Source organism: Phodopus roborovskii, unplaced genomic scaffold (genome assembly GCF_943737965.1).
Source record: "Phodopus roborovskii unplaced genomic scaffold, PHOROB, whole genome shotgun sequence".
Lineage (NCBI taxonomy): Eukaryota > Metazoa > Chordata > Mammalia > Rodentia > Cricetidae > Phodopus > Phodopus roborovskii.
The window spans coordinates 14758042-14772195 of NW_026126549.1; positions in this window are offsets into that span (position 1 = coordinate 14758042).

Consider the following 14154-nt stretch of genomic DNA (forward strand, 5'->3'; position numbering starts at 1 on the left):
CTAAACTTCACATGTAAGTCTCTAAACAGAGTTGTCCTATATACCTTGTCTGCTGTCCCCTCCATTTCTATGTGTTCAGCGAGCTATGAGTCCCAGCGTTCCCAGTTTGACATACCACTTGCCAAGTCTCTTACACATGACAATGTCTTTGGGTTATACTGGAAAGGGAAAGAGAGGCACCTGTGATAGAGCACTGGCGACTAATATTGAATAACAAGAATACAGATCACAATGGTATAGATATGAGAGCAGTGACTGCAGATAGAATCCATGTAATTAGCCTCTTTCCCCAATACATGCCAATCATCTACTCTCCATCTTGACACTGTAGTGCAGGATGGGAATGCTTCTGTCTGCCTTGTTAGCGCCATATTCTAAAGTATATATCACTGTAGGAAATTGACAAGGTGACGAGCTGTCACTTTAGCTAAAAGAATATCATACTTTTAATGAATATTATTTCCTAAGGAAATGTGCTGATGACAGCTACTTTTGGTGGAAACAGAGTGCATGTGACCTTTTGTTAGACAACAAACACTACGTCAGCAGTGATGATTCTCAAATTCTGTACCAGATGCTAAAACATGTCCTAAAAAATAACGTCTAAGGACAAGTACATAAGGCCCGGTAAACTATTTTAGTAGACTGTGTTAACATAAACATCGTGGGATTGTTTATGAGTGATAAAGCAGGCATTAATAGCCCAATAATATTTTGCTTTTTATACAGTTTTTCTTTAAATCTGTGTTATTTTAATAAAATAAATAATATGTGTTTATTTAAATAAAACTAAATTTTATTGGTATCCTTGAGGAAAAGTATTTGAATATGGCTCCTTAGGAGCATCTATGTTATGAATAATAAATTATTTTCTGACACTAGCTTAGGGCTTTAATATTCCAGGATTTTATATTAGATGAAAATAAATATTAATTGGAATACTATTTATATTTTTTAACTTCTTTCATATAGTTGCTTAAATAAGCAAATATTTATTTCTTGATAGACTTGAAAAGGTGTCTTATTATATCTTATTATATAAAAGTAGGGAATATAATTTATTTGGCACCTTTTTCTTTTTCTTCATATCTAAGTAGCGTAAGTCTTGACCAAGTAGTCCTGGTTACTATATCAATTTGACATCTGAGTGGATAGTCTCAAATGAGGAATTGGCTAGATCATGCTGATCTTGAGCATGTCTGTGGGAGGTTTTCCTGATTGTGGATTGATATGGGAAGGCCTAGCCTGTGTGGGTAGCACCATCACAAGGCAGGTGATCCTCGACTATAGAAGAAAGTTAGCTGAGTATAAGTTGGCCCATAAGCCCCCAAGAAACATCCCTCTGTGACTTCTACTGTGCTCTTTTTGCTGTGAGTTCCATGGTCAGAGGTAAAGCCCTGTGGAGCAGCAAGCAGGCCAGCCTCCAAGTTCCTGACTGAGCTCCTGCCCTCACCTCCCTTAATGATGGGCTATAACCTGAACAGCTAAGGCAAATAAATCCTTTTTTCCTCTAAGCTACCTTTGGTCACAGCGTTTTATCACAGCAACAGAAATGAAACCAGAACCCAAATTTCCTGGAAGTTCTTGACATAATCTATTCCACATTTAAAAATCATTTGCTTCAAATTTGTGTGTTTGTATAATTATATATATGTATATATATATATATATATGTTGCATTATATATATGAACACATATGTTCATGCATACCTATCTATAAACATATATATATTTGTATACTGATGCATAAATTTATACATATTCAGACATATATGTTCATACACACCTGTCTATAAATATATATACATTTGTAGACCTATGCATCAATTCATATGTAAAAATACACACCTGTGTGTCTCTAGAATATTTCATGATCGAGCCGAAAGTCACAACTTGCTTGCATATTTTTTGTTTCTCCCAGGTGTCATGTTAGTAGAGTAACACACATAGTGACTGGCTATACCATTTCCCCCAGGTTCTCACAGTACCCTCCAACAGGAGCACTATTGGAATTATTATTCCTATTTGAGGTTGAGATGGGGTGTTGTGCATGCCGAATCATGCTCCTCCCTATAGGTGAGCTATAGTTGTTGCTTTCTCCTTTAATATATTTTACATTTTTCTTCACTTTGTCCAATAGGCAAAACTGACTACAAAGTTTTTCCTAAATCTCATCTCAAATTATTATCTAAAACAACCAAAATTCAAATAAGTTGCAGAAGAAAGCTTAATAACATATAACTTATTATACTTTAAGGGCATCCCTTGGAGCTACAATGATAAATTAAATTATATTACATTCCTCAATAAAGAGGAAACTATGTTCTCAAAAAGCACATAAAATTATTTCTAAAATTAAAAATTCAGAAGTTAGGCTTAAATGAATGCCATCAATTAATTTTTATAAAAGAACTAGAGATATTTTGAAAAAAAGTTCAATTATGTCCAAAATGAAAATTATATAAATAACTTTATATTATTGAGAAAAATTATTATGATCTGAGAGATAGACCTAGCAGGCTTTTCAGTCTTCAATTAAAAATATCAATCCTCTAGTGTCACTCCTAAATCATTAACCACAAAGGAGCAGAGCTCAGAGAAGACTTCTAGAGACTTAATGGTAACTGATGAAGGATGCTCTTTGCTGTTTGTGGTTCTTCAGAGATAATGAGATTTGAACAAAATACCATCTTAATGAAACAGTTAAGTTTTTCAAAATGCAAGGTACCATCTTGTCCATTGACCCTGATGGAACTTTAACAAGGTACCTCCCATATGCAATAGACCTTCCTGGACTTCAGATGCAATGCCACAGCCTCTCAGTAAGGTTCTTCTTGCTCAATTCTTTACAATGTGAATGAGTAGAGAGCTGCCTCTGTGTTCCCAGGTGTTGCCAGAGAATCCACAAAGAGTCATATCCATCCCTGACTGCTCTATGACCATCTGGCCAGTAATGCAAAAAGAAAACCGCAGCCTTTTCTCATTTTCACTTTTACTATTTTTTCTGGAAGGTGTTTAGAAGGAAGTCAACTAGAAGGTACTTCTGTGTCCCTGGACATTCTGCTCACTCTGCCTGTGTTTTCGCTCACCCCAAAAGCATTTGCCACTCACTGCACATTGAACTAATGTAAGCAGCTAGAAACACGGGGGCCTTGTGGGAAACTTTTATGAGTGAGCTGTAAGTGGCCAACTCATTTGTTCCAATCTTCTCAATGGTGCAGATGGTCTGCAGAATCCCAAATACCATAATCGACCTGAAACAAGATGAAATGGACCATTTTCTGTGTAGTTTCACTTTTTATATATAGAGATGGGGGTGGTGGTGGAAGAATTTGCTGAAATGTGATAGTTGTAATAACAGAGCCGAGGAGAGGGGGGAAATCAAAACATGGCTGCACAGCGATGGCATCCCATTACACTCCCAGTACCACACAAATTGGTCCCAGCAGTTTTCTCTTTAATTCAGGATTTATGGAAACATCTGAGATTATAAAATTAACTGAACAAAAACAGATGTTATAATTGTGAGGGGGCCCAATTCTTGGATGAATACCAGAGCTAAACATTAGTATATGGAGTGGAAACATTTTAATTCGGATTCCTATCTATCAGTTTACAAGCTGGTGTAAATATTCTACATGAAGATAACCATCTAAACAGCTTGGAGAAATGAAATTATGTTCACATGAGTGGCTCATTTCTCTCCCTTTCAAAAGGAAGGCAATGACTATTAAAATGACAATTTCCTGGTTTCTTAATTAATAATATACAATCCCCCACCTATATTCACAACTCTGAGGAAAGAGGCATATGTCAGATTTCCCTTCCACATTGGCCTTCCATGTTACTCTGGGGTGATTGAGAATAACTCTGTTGTCCTCTCATTTGCATATTTATTGTGAAGGAGCAGTTCTGGGCAGCCCTTAGCTTTTGGTCAGAGGTGACTCCAAGTGAAAAGATGAAATGACACTTTCATTGGAAGGAGCTATCTAAAGGTATGAGAAAGCATCTTTCCCCACTAGACTGAAGCCAGACATTGTAAAATCCTGGAAATTACCCCAGGGAGAAAAACAAACAAACAAAAAAATCCACTAAAAAAGAAGTTTTCTAGATATATTTCCTCCCAAAGGCTGGGTGTGGTTGTGCAGGTGATGGACTTTTTATCATGCCTTTCCACAGAGTGTTTAAAAGTATGACAGAAATGAAAGACTTAGGATCAGCTAAATAGTGTGTTCTTTTTTAGCAACAAGGACCTTCAAATGATCTAAAATGCCTTTTCTATAAAGCAAGAGGTTTCACTGAGTAAAAGGGCACATGCCCAAGGCTGTGGTTCTAAGCCTGGGTAAAAGGAGTTTGTAAACACACCCAGAGAAATGTCAGGGTAATACCTCCAGGGGAGCTTGGCCAAGATTTGTTTATTGGATTTACACAATTGAACCAATCATGATTAAATTGCCTCAGGGCCAAAGTTCAAAGGGATAACAATCAGAATGCATACAAAGTGGAGCAACAACTGGCATCTATTAAAATAAATAAGATGTCAACGTAAAGTGCCGTGGCTTTCAGTGCCTTACAGTTCGCCTTGTAGAAGGTCATTAGACAAGGATTGGGCTAAATTACACTGAACAAAGAATCCCACAAATAAGGGTCTTCCACAGAAATCTAATTTCTTCTTGACCTCTTTACAGACACAATGTGGTAACTGTTAGCTGGAGCTCTCCTGCTGATTCATATTTCTATGAAGCTGAATGAGCCAAGCTTCCCACGCTGTGTTCCAGGGTTCGTGGAGTCTACAGAATGTTAGCGTTGGGCGACCATTTGTTTTACTTACCATGATGAGTCATCCAGGAAGTATGTATTTAAACCTAGTCACAATATTCCTACAATCCAGTTATTTTTTCAAACTTAATAGATCACAGAGCCCTTTTCTAAGTAGAGAATCTTGCAGAGAGAGTAGATTTTTGGAACACACTTTAGGAACCTGTGGTACACAAAACTCTTTCATAGCATTTGGCACAAAGGGGAAGAGATTTTGCTGTTTCATCCATACCATCCTCCAATCCCAGTCACTGCATTTCCTCTCTGCAACAGGAAGTCTCCCTGCCATCTTGATGGCCAGATACCTTAATATGCTTTTCTCTCAAATACTGATGTGACTCGCGTTAAAGGAAGATTAAATAAAACCTCGATAATGGAGTAGCTTATTGGTTTCCTCTCACCTATACATTTGCGCTACAATAGTACAGAAACTTCGATGTGAAAGAATGAAGTTCTTCTTGAGATATTTGGGGTTAATGTGGTGCTTGAATGAGAATTGGCCCCATAGGCTCATGTACTAGAATGCTTGGTCCACAGTTGGTGGTACTGTTTGGGAAGGATTAGGAGGAGGTGTGGTCTTGTTGGAGGAGGTGTATCACTGGGGTGGGTGTACTTTGAGGTTACAAACATCCAAATTGTTCCTTGTTAGTTCTCTTTGCTTCCTGCTTGTGGGTCAATATGCAAGCTCTCAGCTACTGCTCTGGTGCCAAGCCTTCCTCCCTATCACCATGCTCGCCACCATTGATGATCACAGATCTCAAAGACTCCAAAGAATTGATTGACAGAAAGAAAGTAATATCGTAGCAGAACTAGAACATAATGGCAGGAATTAGGCAGAAAATAAATTCTTGCACATTGAAAGGAGGGTTTTAAGGAATTTAGGGAATGGTTGGTTTAAGGTTATGTAAAAATTAAAGAGAACAGTAATGACTACTTTAAATTATTGACGCTGATCATAAAACACTTCCCTAAAAAGTGATTCGAGAGATAAAAACTGTGTATCAATGACACTTGCAGACACGTTCCATGTGGTAGAGAACAATCAGTACGATAAAAAATACAATCTAGTGACATGAATGCAGTGATAGGGCTACAAGGCCAATGTTCAAAAAAGGCTAGTATCATAGCTGAATGATAAATACAAGACAGGATCTTAGAAGGACATGGAGGCATCTAAGGGGATACTGGGACAATGGCCATGGTGCAATAAAAGGCATTAGATTTGGGGTACCAAATACTTTTATGAGAGTTGGCCCATTGAGTAAGTAAAATCGTTTCTAGCATGTTACAATTTGTTCTTCGGTTCTATTTAATATCAATGTGGGTAAGGATAGACCTACAATGTGGGGAGATGCCAGAAGAGAAGAGGTAAAGACTTGACATTTTTAAATTATGCGATCCTGTGACAAAATCCTGAAGACTCAAATGGAGGAAGCTATATCTCATTTGCATCCATAAGTCAGATAAGTTGTCTAACTGGGAATGAACACTTTGCCTTTACATGCTTACTTCCTTTCCTGGGATAACATAAGAAATGGCAACTCTTTGTTCTAGCTGCAGGGAGAATGTCATGTGTGACAAGTTAGCTGAGCAAAAGATTGACAAGATATGATGCATTTCCTATTGATACATAATACCTGGTGTTCTAATTTTGTTGTTAGCAGCTATTATCAACAAACATATATAGATATATACATATAGATGCACATATATATGCTGTACATTTTGTAACTATTGTGAAGCACAAAGTGTGAAAATAACTTTTCTACATATTAATTTTTCCAAAAACTCTTTAATTTCCCAACTGGAATAGACAATATGTGTAGAGATAATTTTTCACAAATACTTAAAAGTTTATGATACTAAATATTGCCTTGGAACTTTTACTTGTATCAAAGAATTCAGACTATAGATGAAAGCAAGAATATGATAATCGACTTATAAGTTGTAATCCATTGGGTTCATTTGTAAAATATAGCAAAATTAAGTGAAATAAGTGACTAAGCATGAAGTTAAAAATGTCTTTGAGACATGTTTCTGTTACTCTTTACTTGGAGTGAGTTATAATGGGAGGGAGCGTGAGAGGGAGGGAAGGAAGGAGGAAGGGAGGATTGTTCCTAATCCAGGTCTCTTCCAATTATCCATAAAACAAACGTGATTTTGAAAACTCAGGAAGTCATATGTAAAATGTTATTATAAATATTATAAATTTCAGTTCTTATAACCTTCTAAAGTGAGGAAAAAAAGAAAACTAGGTCACTGTAAGAAAAAAAAAAGAAAATAATTTTACAACTTGATCAGAAACCCCACTCCTGTGAGTCAAGAGAGATCAGTGTTTGCCATATTTGATCATGGCTTGTTTTCTGTTTTCAATAAACACACACTACTTACTTATGGGATATAATATTCTGTAATGTTCTATGAAGTATAAAATGACCAAACTCCTCCCAGTTCTGAAAAGATCTTTTGTGTACATTTTTGTAATGAAGCATAAAAGACACAGGAAAGCAAAAACAAAACCACTCTCTGTGCATGGCCAAGCATGCTTAGAGGAGCTTTGACTTCTCCAAGATGAGTCTGCTGGCTTCATTGGCTTCTCCACTGGGGTCCATCTCACAAGCAGTGATCCTCAGGTTGCTCATCCACATAAATTCCATGGCCAGAATTCCTAGCATGGCCCCTAACACCTTCTTAATTCCCAAAGAATCCTTGTTGAAGTCATTTTCCAATAGCAAACAGACCTGGCATCCAATCTCAGCAGAATCCAAGCAAAACAAGTTCGTGACTGTGATTTAATCAGTTTGAGTCTAACAGCAAATAAGCAGAACATAGTAGATAGCAATACAGGCATCCAGGACAGGACAGGCAGGAAGACAGTAATCCATAGGCTTGAGGAGATAGGATGGGTATGAGTCTCCAGACCAGTGATTCTCAGCCATCCTAATGCTATGACCCTTTAATACAGTTCCTCATGTGGTGGTGACCCCCAACCATAAAATTATTTCGTTGTTACTTCATGACCGTAATTTTATTACTGTTGTGTTATTGTTATGAATTGTAATGTAAATAGCTGATATGAGACCCAAGGGTTCATGACCTACAGGTTGAGAACCACTGATCTGGAGCATTGGGAGGGAATACTTTAACACTTAACCGACCACTCTGTTTCTATGGGCAAACACGTGACATCTCAGTGACTACGCTAACAGTCTGACTATGGCACTGGTTTCTGACTTTTGCTTTAAGATAACTCGTTTACTGCACCTCAAATTCCTCAACCGTAGATCATAATATTGATTGCTCCCTCATGGTTTACACTTGAGAAGAAGAAAATAAAAGCTCCTTCTGAATAGAAAGCAGTCTGTAAAAGCTAAATAATGATGCCATCCCCTCCAGGCAGTATATATCAGTGAATGCTTTTTGGCTTTGCTATCTTTCTTGGGGGACTATTCAGGGAGACTTGTATGTATGCATCTTTTTCTATTGCTCCATTTGTCTTTCTCCTTCTACTGTAATAGCCCTGTCTCCAGTTCTCACTTCTACTGGTATCAGAAAAATGTCTCCCAGCTGCTGGGTTTGCAGCTTCCTTCCTACAGATCTTTCCATCTCTGTTAGTCCATCTTATTTAATTTCAGGCTCTCTACAGACCTTCCCTTATTCTGTCATAGATCTTACTTTGAAAAATCTATTGTGCTTTTTCGGTTTTCTCCTCAACCCTGGCTTGTCCACCTCTCTGACATCTCATTTTCCTTCAGTGGTTTCCCATGAACCTCGTTCTGCCTTTATTTAATACTCCAGAAAGGGAAAGGTTGGAAGAGGTGAGCTTATAAATTATAGAAAGAACCAATCTTTCTACTACCAAAATGCTGTTCTGCTGCTCTAATTTGTCAATATATTGTTTAGTACTTCACAAAATCAGACATGCACAATACGTAGTACAAATTGACCAGATTGGAAGATACAGATTCCTTCTGATTGTAGGCCTAAGAAGCAAAAATCTATATGCTGGAGGCATATTGATGGTGGTACATTTGCTTAAGGGCTTAGAATCATGTTACTGGCATTTCAAGACAGTATTTGGTCCCAACTGCTCAGGCCCATTTTGGAAGACATACAGTGTAGTTGCAAAACAATGGAACAATTAAACACTCAAATCCAGAGCCTTTTCCTTGTGTCTACCAATGTGTGATGTATGAATGGGAGAGAAACACAAAGGCACACTTTAAACCAAATACTAAACAACTAAAATGTAGCATATGAAGTTTGAAAATTAGTACTTTTAACAAAAACCAAAACCAAACAACCAAACAAAAAAACATAGGCATTCACCTCAGGAGTTGCTGATAATACAATGGGTGAGCTGGAGTTCTCAGGTTTTTTGTTGTGTTTTGTTTTTGTTTTTGTTTTTTTTTTTTTCAAGTCCTTCTCTGGATGTAAACATGAATCTTTGCTATTAAAAAGTATTTTAGATAGCTTTGTGAGATGGTTAGTGACTTCCCTGAAGAAAAGGTATCAAAGACATGTTATAAAATGTTATGATAAGGATAATTGTCCAGCTTTAACTTGGATACAACTAAACTGTTGTTAACCTGTGGTTACCCATTCAAATGTTTATCATTTTAATTGACTTACAAGCCTCAGGGTATCTAAAATGCACACGATGAAAACAAAAACAATTTGTAATGAGAAATATCTCATCCATCTATTTCTTCAAGTCTTCATGGGATTCTTTATTGAAATAAAATCCTCATATTTTTCTCCCTTGTCCTACTATTTTATAGTTTCTTGATGAACTCTGTTTAATGATGTTGGTTCCATTTACTGGTCTTCAATTAATAATTCTTAGGTCTTTCTCGGTAAATATTTCGGAAAATTGTATGAAGCCATTGCTTGTTGCTCCTTTGGAATATATTGATAGTGTCAATGCTTCCCACCTGTCAGTTACAACTGCTCAGTGAATTATCAGATTTAGCATGCTGGAGACATGAGCTTTGTAAGTTTCCCTGTTTCTAGGGAAGACTACAGAACATCCCTGAAATGACATCATCTGGTCTTATTGAGGTGATGGGTTGCCAAAAAAGAATTAACAAGGAAAACATACCAATGAGGAAAATGAAGGGGCATTTCATGAGAAAACAAGAGAGGTAAAGATATCACACAATAAATTGTTCTTCCACAAACTTCCTTTGTTCATATAATTACTCCAAGTTTCTAAGTGCATGAAGGCAGAATTCATAAAAGAAACTGACAGCCTGGCATTGATGGCACATGCCTTTAACCCCAGTACTCAGGGAAGCTGAGGGAGGTGGATCTCTCTGAGTTTGAGGCCACTCTGGTCTACACAGTGAGTTCCAGGACAGTTTACAGCTACACAGAGAAATCCTGTCTCAAAATACCAAAACAAACAAACAAATGAAAACTGACCAGTAGTGAGAGATGACTTAGAACACTGAGCAGTCAGGAGTCCTGTATAGAACAGAAGCATCTCTGACAAAAATTCAGACAGGTGAGAGCTGCCAGTGCATGTGTATGGACAGGGTGTGGGTGCTTCTCACACCACATGGTAGGTGATGGTTATGCACCTGACTTTTCTACATGGTTGAATGGCTGATGCTTCCTGCTGAAGAGCGTTCTCTGCCTAACGTGCTGTAATTGCAGCAGAGCCTTTGGAGCAGCAGCACTAAACTGACACTGCTTGGTGATGTATGTGTGTCAAGCAGAGCTCATCACACAGTCCTTGGCAACAAGAGATAAGGTACTGGCCAGAGCCTCTCCAGCTCCTTGCAATGGTGCCCCTGCCTCTCTTACCCAATTATGAGAGAAACATACTCAAATTGTCCATGTACCAAGCCCTTCCCTTCCTACTGTCTACATGATATTTCTCTTCTAGGAAATGTTTTTTTTTTTTTTTTCTTAACAGTAAATGGACTCGCAAGTGTATAAGTGCGAGCTGCCAAGAAACAAATAAACAAAAATTCCATTTTTCTTTGGCACATTGATTTTCTTACCCTCTTTTGTGAAATCAGTGTTTTAAAAATCTTGGGAGCTGAGACATGACTCAGTGGATAAAGGCACCTGCTTTCATACCTGAAAAGCCAGGTTTGACCTCTGTACTCCATATGGTGGGAGGAGAAAGCTGACTCTCACACACATTCTCATCTACCCTCTACTCACACACCATGACGTGTGCACGCACGCACACACACACACCACTGGCACAACAATTAAAATTTAAAATGTAGTAATGATTTTTTAAACTCTAATTCACACAAATCCTTATGATACTGTGAGAGAAGGTCAAAGAGACCTCAGTGTGGAATTTCCCAATGAGAACTCAGTGTAGGATTTTCCAAAGAGCAGATTGCAATACCTGTCTTCAAAGGAACTTAGTAGGAACTTTTTTTTTTGAATGATTTTTGCTCTCTCCATTCGCTTCCAGCTCAGAGTTTCTTATTTACACATTACTATTCACAGGAATAGAATTTTGTAGCCAATGAAAGTGTTTTACAGAGGTAAGAGTGAGATTTAATCTTGTTTTAAGTTGGCACAGTTTTTTACCCATTCCTTCCTAGATTCTTCTACCATAATATGTCTGTCTCAGTCTCTCTCTCTCCCTCTCCCCTTCCTTTTTCTCTCTCCCAGCCTCTCTTCCTTCCTCCGTCTGATCCATCTCCTATCCTGCACTGAAAAATGCAATATCCACTAATTCTCAGACTTAGTTCGATACAACTTTCAAAAGTCATTGTTTTAATCAAATTTGAAAGGGTGGGCGATACAACAAAAAGAACTCAAGCCACAAAGCAGAAATCAGAACTAGAAAAACTGGCGACTTTCTTTTAAAGCACAGAGTCATATTAAAATCAGTGAACTCTGCAGTGGGCTTCATATTGACAGCCAAAACATGTGCTCCGCTTTTGAAGATGCTTGCCTTAAAATGCTTCTGAAGCATTAATGAATGAGTTAGGACTGTGTAAGTCTTGTGAACGCGTACGAACACGCAGAGCATCTCGGGAAAAGCAGCCTGCTGGCTCGGAGGAGAAAGATGTGCCCTCATTCAGCTCCCTTTTTAGCATCCACTGAAGCCAGCCAGCTCTTCACCTTGGGCCTATTGATGAGCATGCCATGCTTTTTAAAGAAGGAAAATAGCTTTCATGAGCAGAGAAGTTTGCTTGCTATTTCATTCAGGTGCTCACAAAGCCTTTGTCTTTATTTTTCACCTAACTTTGTGTAGAATGTGTCCAGCTTTCCCAGGCCCACATAATGTAGAGAATAACCTTCTCCAGCCAGTGGTAAATAGTAAGGAAACACTCACAACTGATGTGTTTTTAGGCAACAGGTCCTTTTCCATGAAGATGATGCAGCAAAGGACCATCCTACAAGCCTTGTTGAAGGGGGTAGGGGTAGTTCAGCAAGTGTTTACAGTGTTGATGTTTAATAAGGGCCAGGAGAAACAACTAGGCTGAATAGATGTATATTCAGGGAGAAAATAACTTACAACATAAACAGATGAACACCAGCAGGTTCCTGGTCCCAAGGATGCCTCCGGATGTCCTCCTGTCCCCATGCTGCAAGCAAGAGAGCTCCCAAAGCCCTCTCCTCAGACTTAGTTCCCCCAGGTAACAGGTAATGTCAGCCCCTGTCTCCACCACCATTGGGCGTGGTCTATGCCACAGGTGCGAACAAAGTGAATCTCTCACTACATTACAGCCCAAATGGAAGTCCACAGTCCCGATTCCCAGACCCCAAGTGAAATAGCCAGCAGCCAGTAGTGGTGGCTGCCAGTAATCCCAGCACTTTGTAGGCAGAGACAGGAAGTCCCTGCAGCTGGCTGGCTAAGTAGACTAGCCAATCAGGAAGCCCTGGGTTCAACCCATAGAGCCTGTCTCAAGAAATAAAGTGAAGAGCCATGTAGGAAGATGCCTGATACCAGCCTCAGACCTCTACAGACAAGTATGCAAACAAGCATATGCAAACATGCACACTACACACAGATACAAAAGGCAGTGGCTGGGAGCAGGGCAAGTATCCCAGACATGTAAGTAACCAAAGACCTCAAACCAAATGCCTACGACTGTGCTGTGGGAACCATTCATAAGAACAAGGACTGAACTCGTAAAACACTATGTGCCACCATGCCTCCCACAACATACGTGTGTGTGTGTGTGTGTGTGTGTGTGTGTGTGTAGATATTGATATATCTCACTTAGAATTCCATTCAGACTCTCAACACAGGTCAGCCTTATTTTCCTATAAGCATACAACCATATTTGACAATCCCTCATTACCATATTTACAACCACTGGTTTTGTTATTTACAGTTCACCTTGAACGGTCATTTAACTTCTTTGGATCTCATTTTTTTACCCTCTGTGAAGGTGGGAGACTACCTACATTGCAGGGTTGTAGAGAGAATTAAGAGCCTTAAAAACCAAAGCACTTGGTAGGGAACCCACTTAACAAATTTCAGGTCTCTGCAGCCTGCCTTATGAAGTATGGAAACCTTGCTCAATCATGTAGAAAAGATGTATATGAATAACCTCGGCAATGGACTTAGAATTTCCCTTTTTCAACGTAGCCCACATCCAAGCTGTTGCAAACTCTGAGAGTGCTCATTGCAGTGCATCTGACTGTTTTCTTTCTCATTTCTACTCCCCCTAAAAGGATGCTGTAGTCATTTATTTCCTTGCAGAAGCACTGTGGATGTCTTTGTAAGCCTGATAGCATTATCTGACAGATAATCAATGTTTGGCTGTAACCCGAGGGCCTCCAGACCTGGAGGACATTACTCAGCATGGTATCATGGAGACGAGGCAAATTCAGCATAAATTGTCTTCTATACAGAAATTATCATGTGATCTTTTTTTTTTTTAGCCCAGGATTCTCCATCATATTGCTTCCCGTAGGATTAGATGTGATGCTCGGGGGTGTTCTGAGTATCCATCATGCCATGCTTTGTATCTAGACAGCTTTCCTTTCCCAGACTTATTATGGTGCAATCCTAGCTGCAAGGTTACTGATGTGTAGCCAGAAAATGACAGGAAGGCTCTGCATCTTCGTGCTCTTCGTTTTACAGAGCAGGTTAAAGTGACCTTTTAACAGGCCCACAATAAAACGGGAATCTGAGGAGTGGGAGGGAGGCTCAGGTATAAAAAACATTCACCAACCTAGCAGGCATAAATACTAATAGGATGGGATAATTTGACTGGACTCAGGAAAAATAAATCAAATTCATCCACACTTCAATATATAAAACTATTGCCATGACATAGACCATGACTAAAGATGTGGTTGATTTCTGGGAAAGCCCATTTGAGTTGAAATGCTTACTACAGATT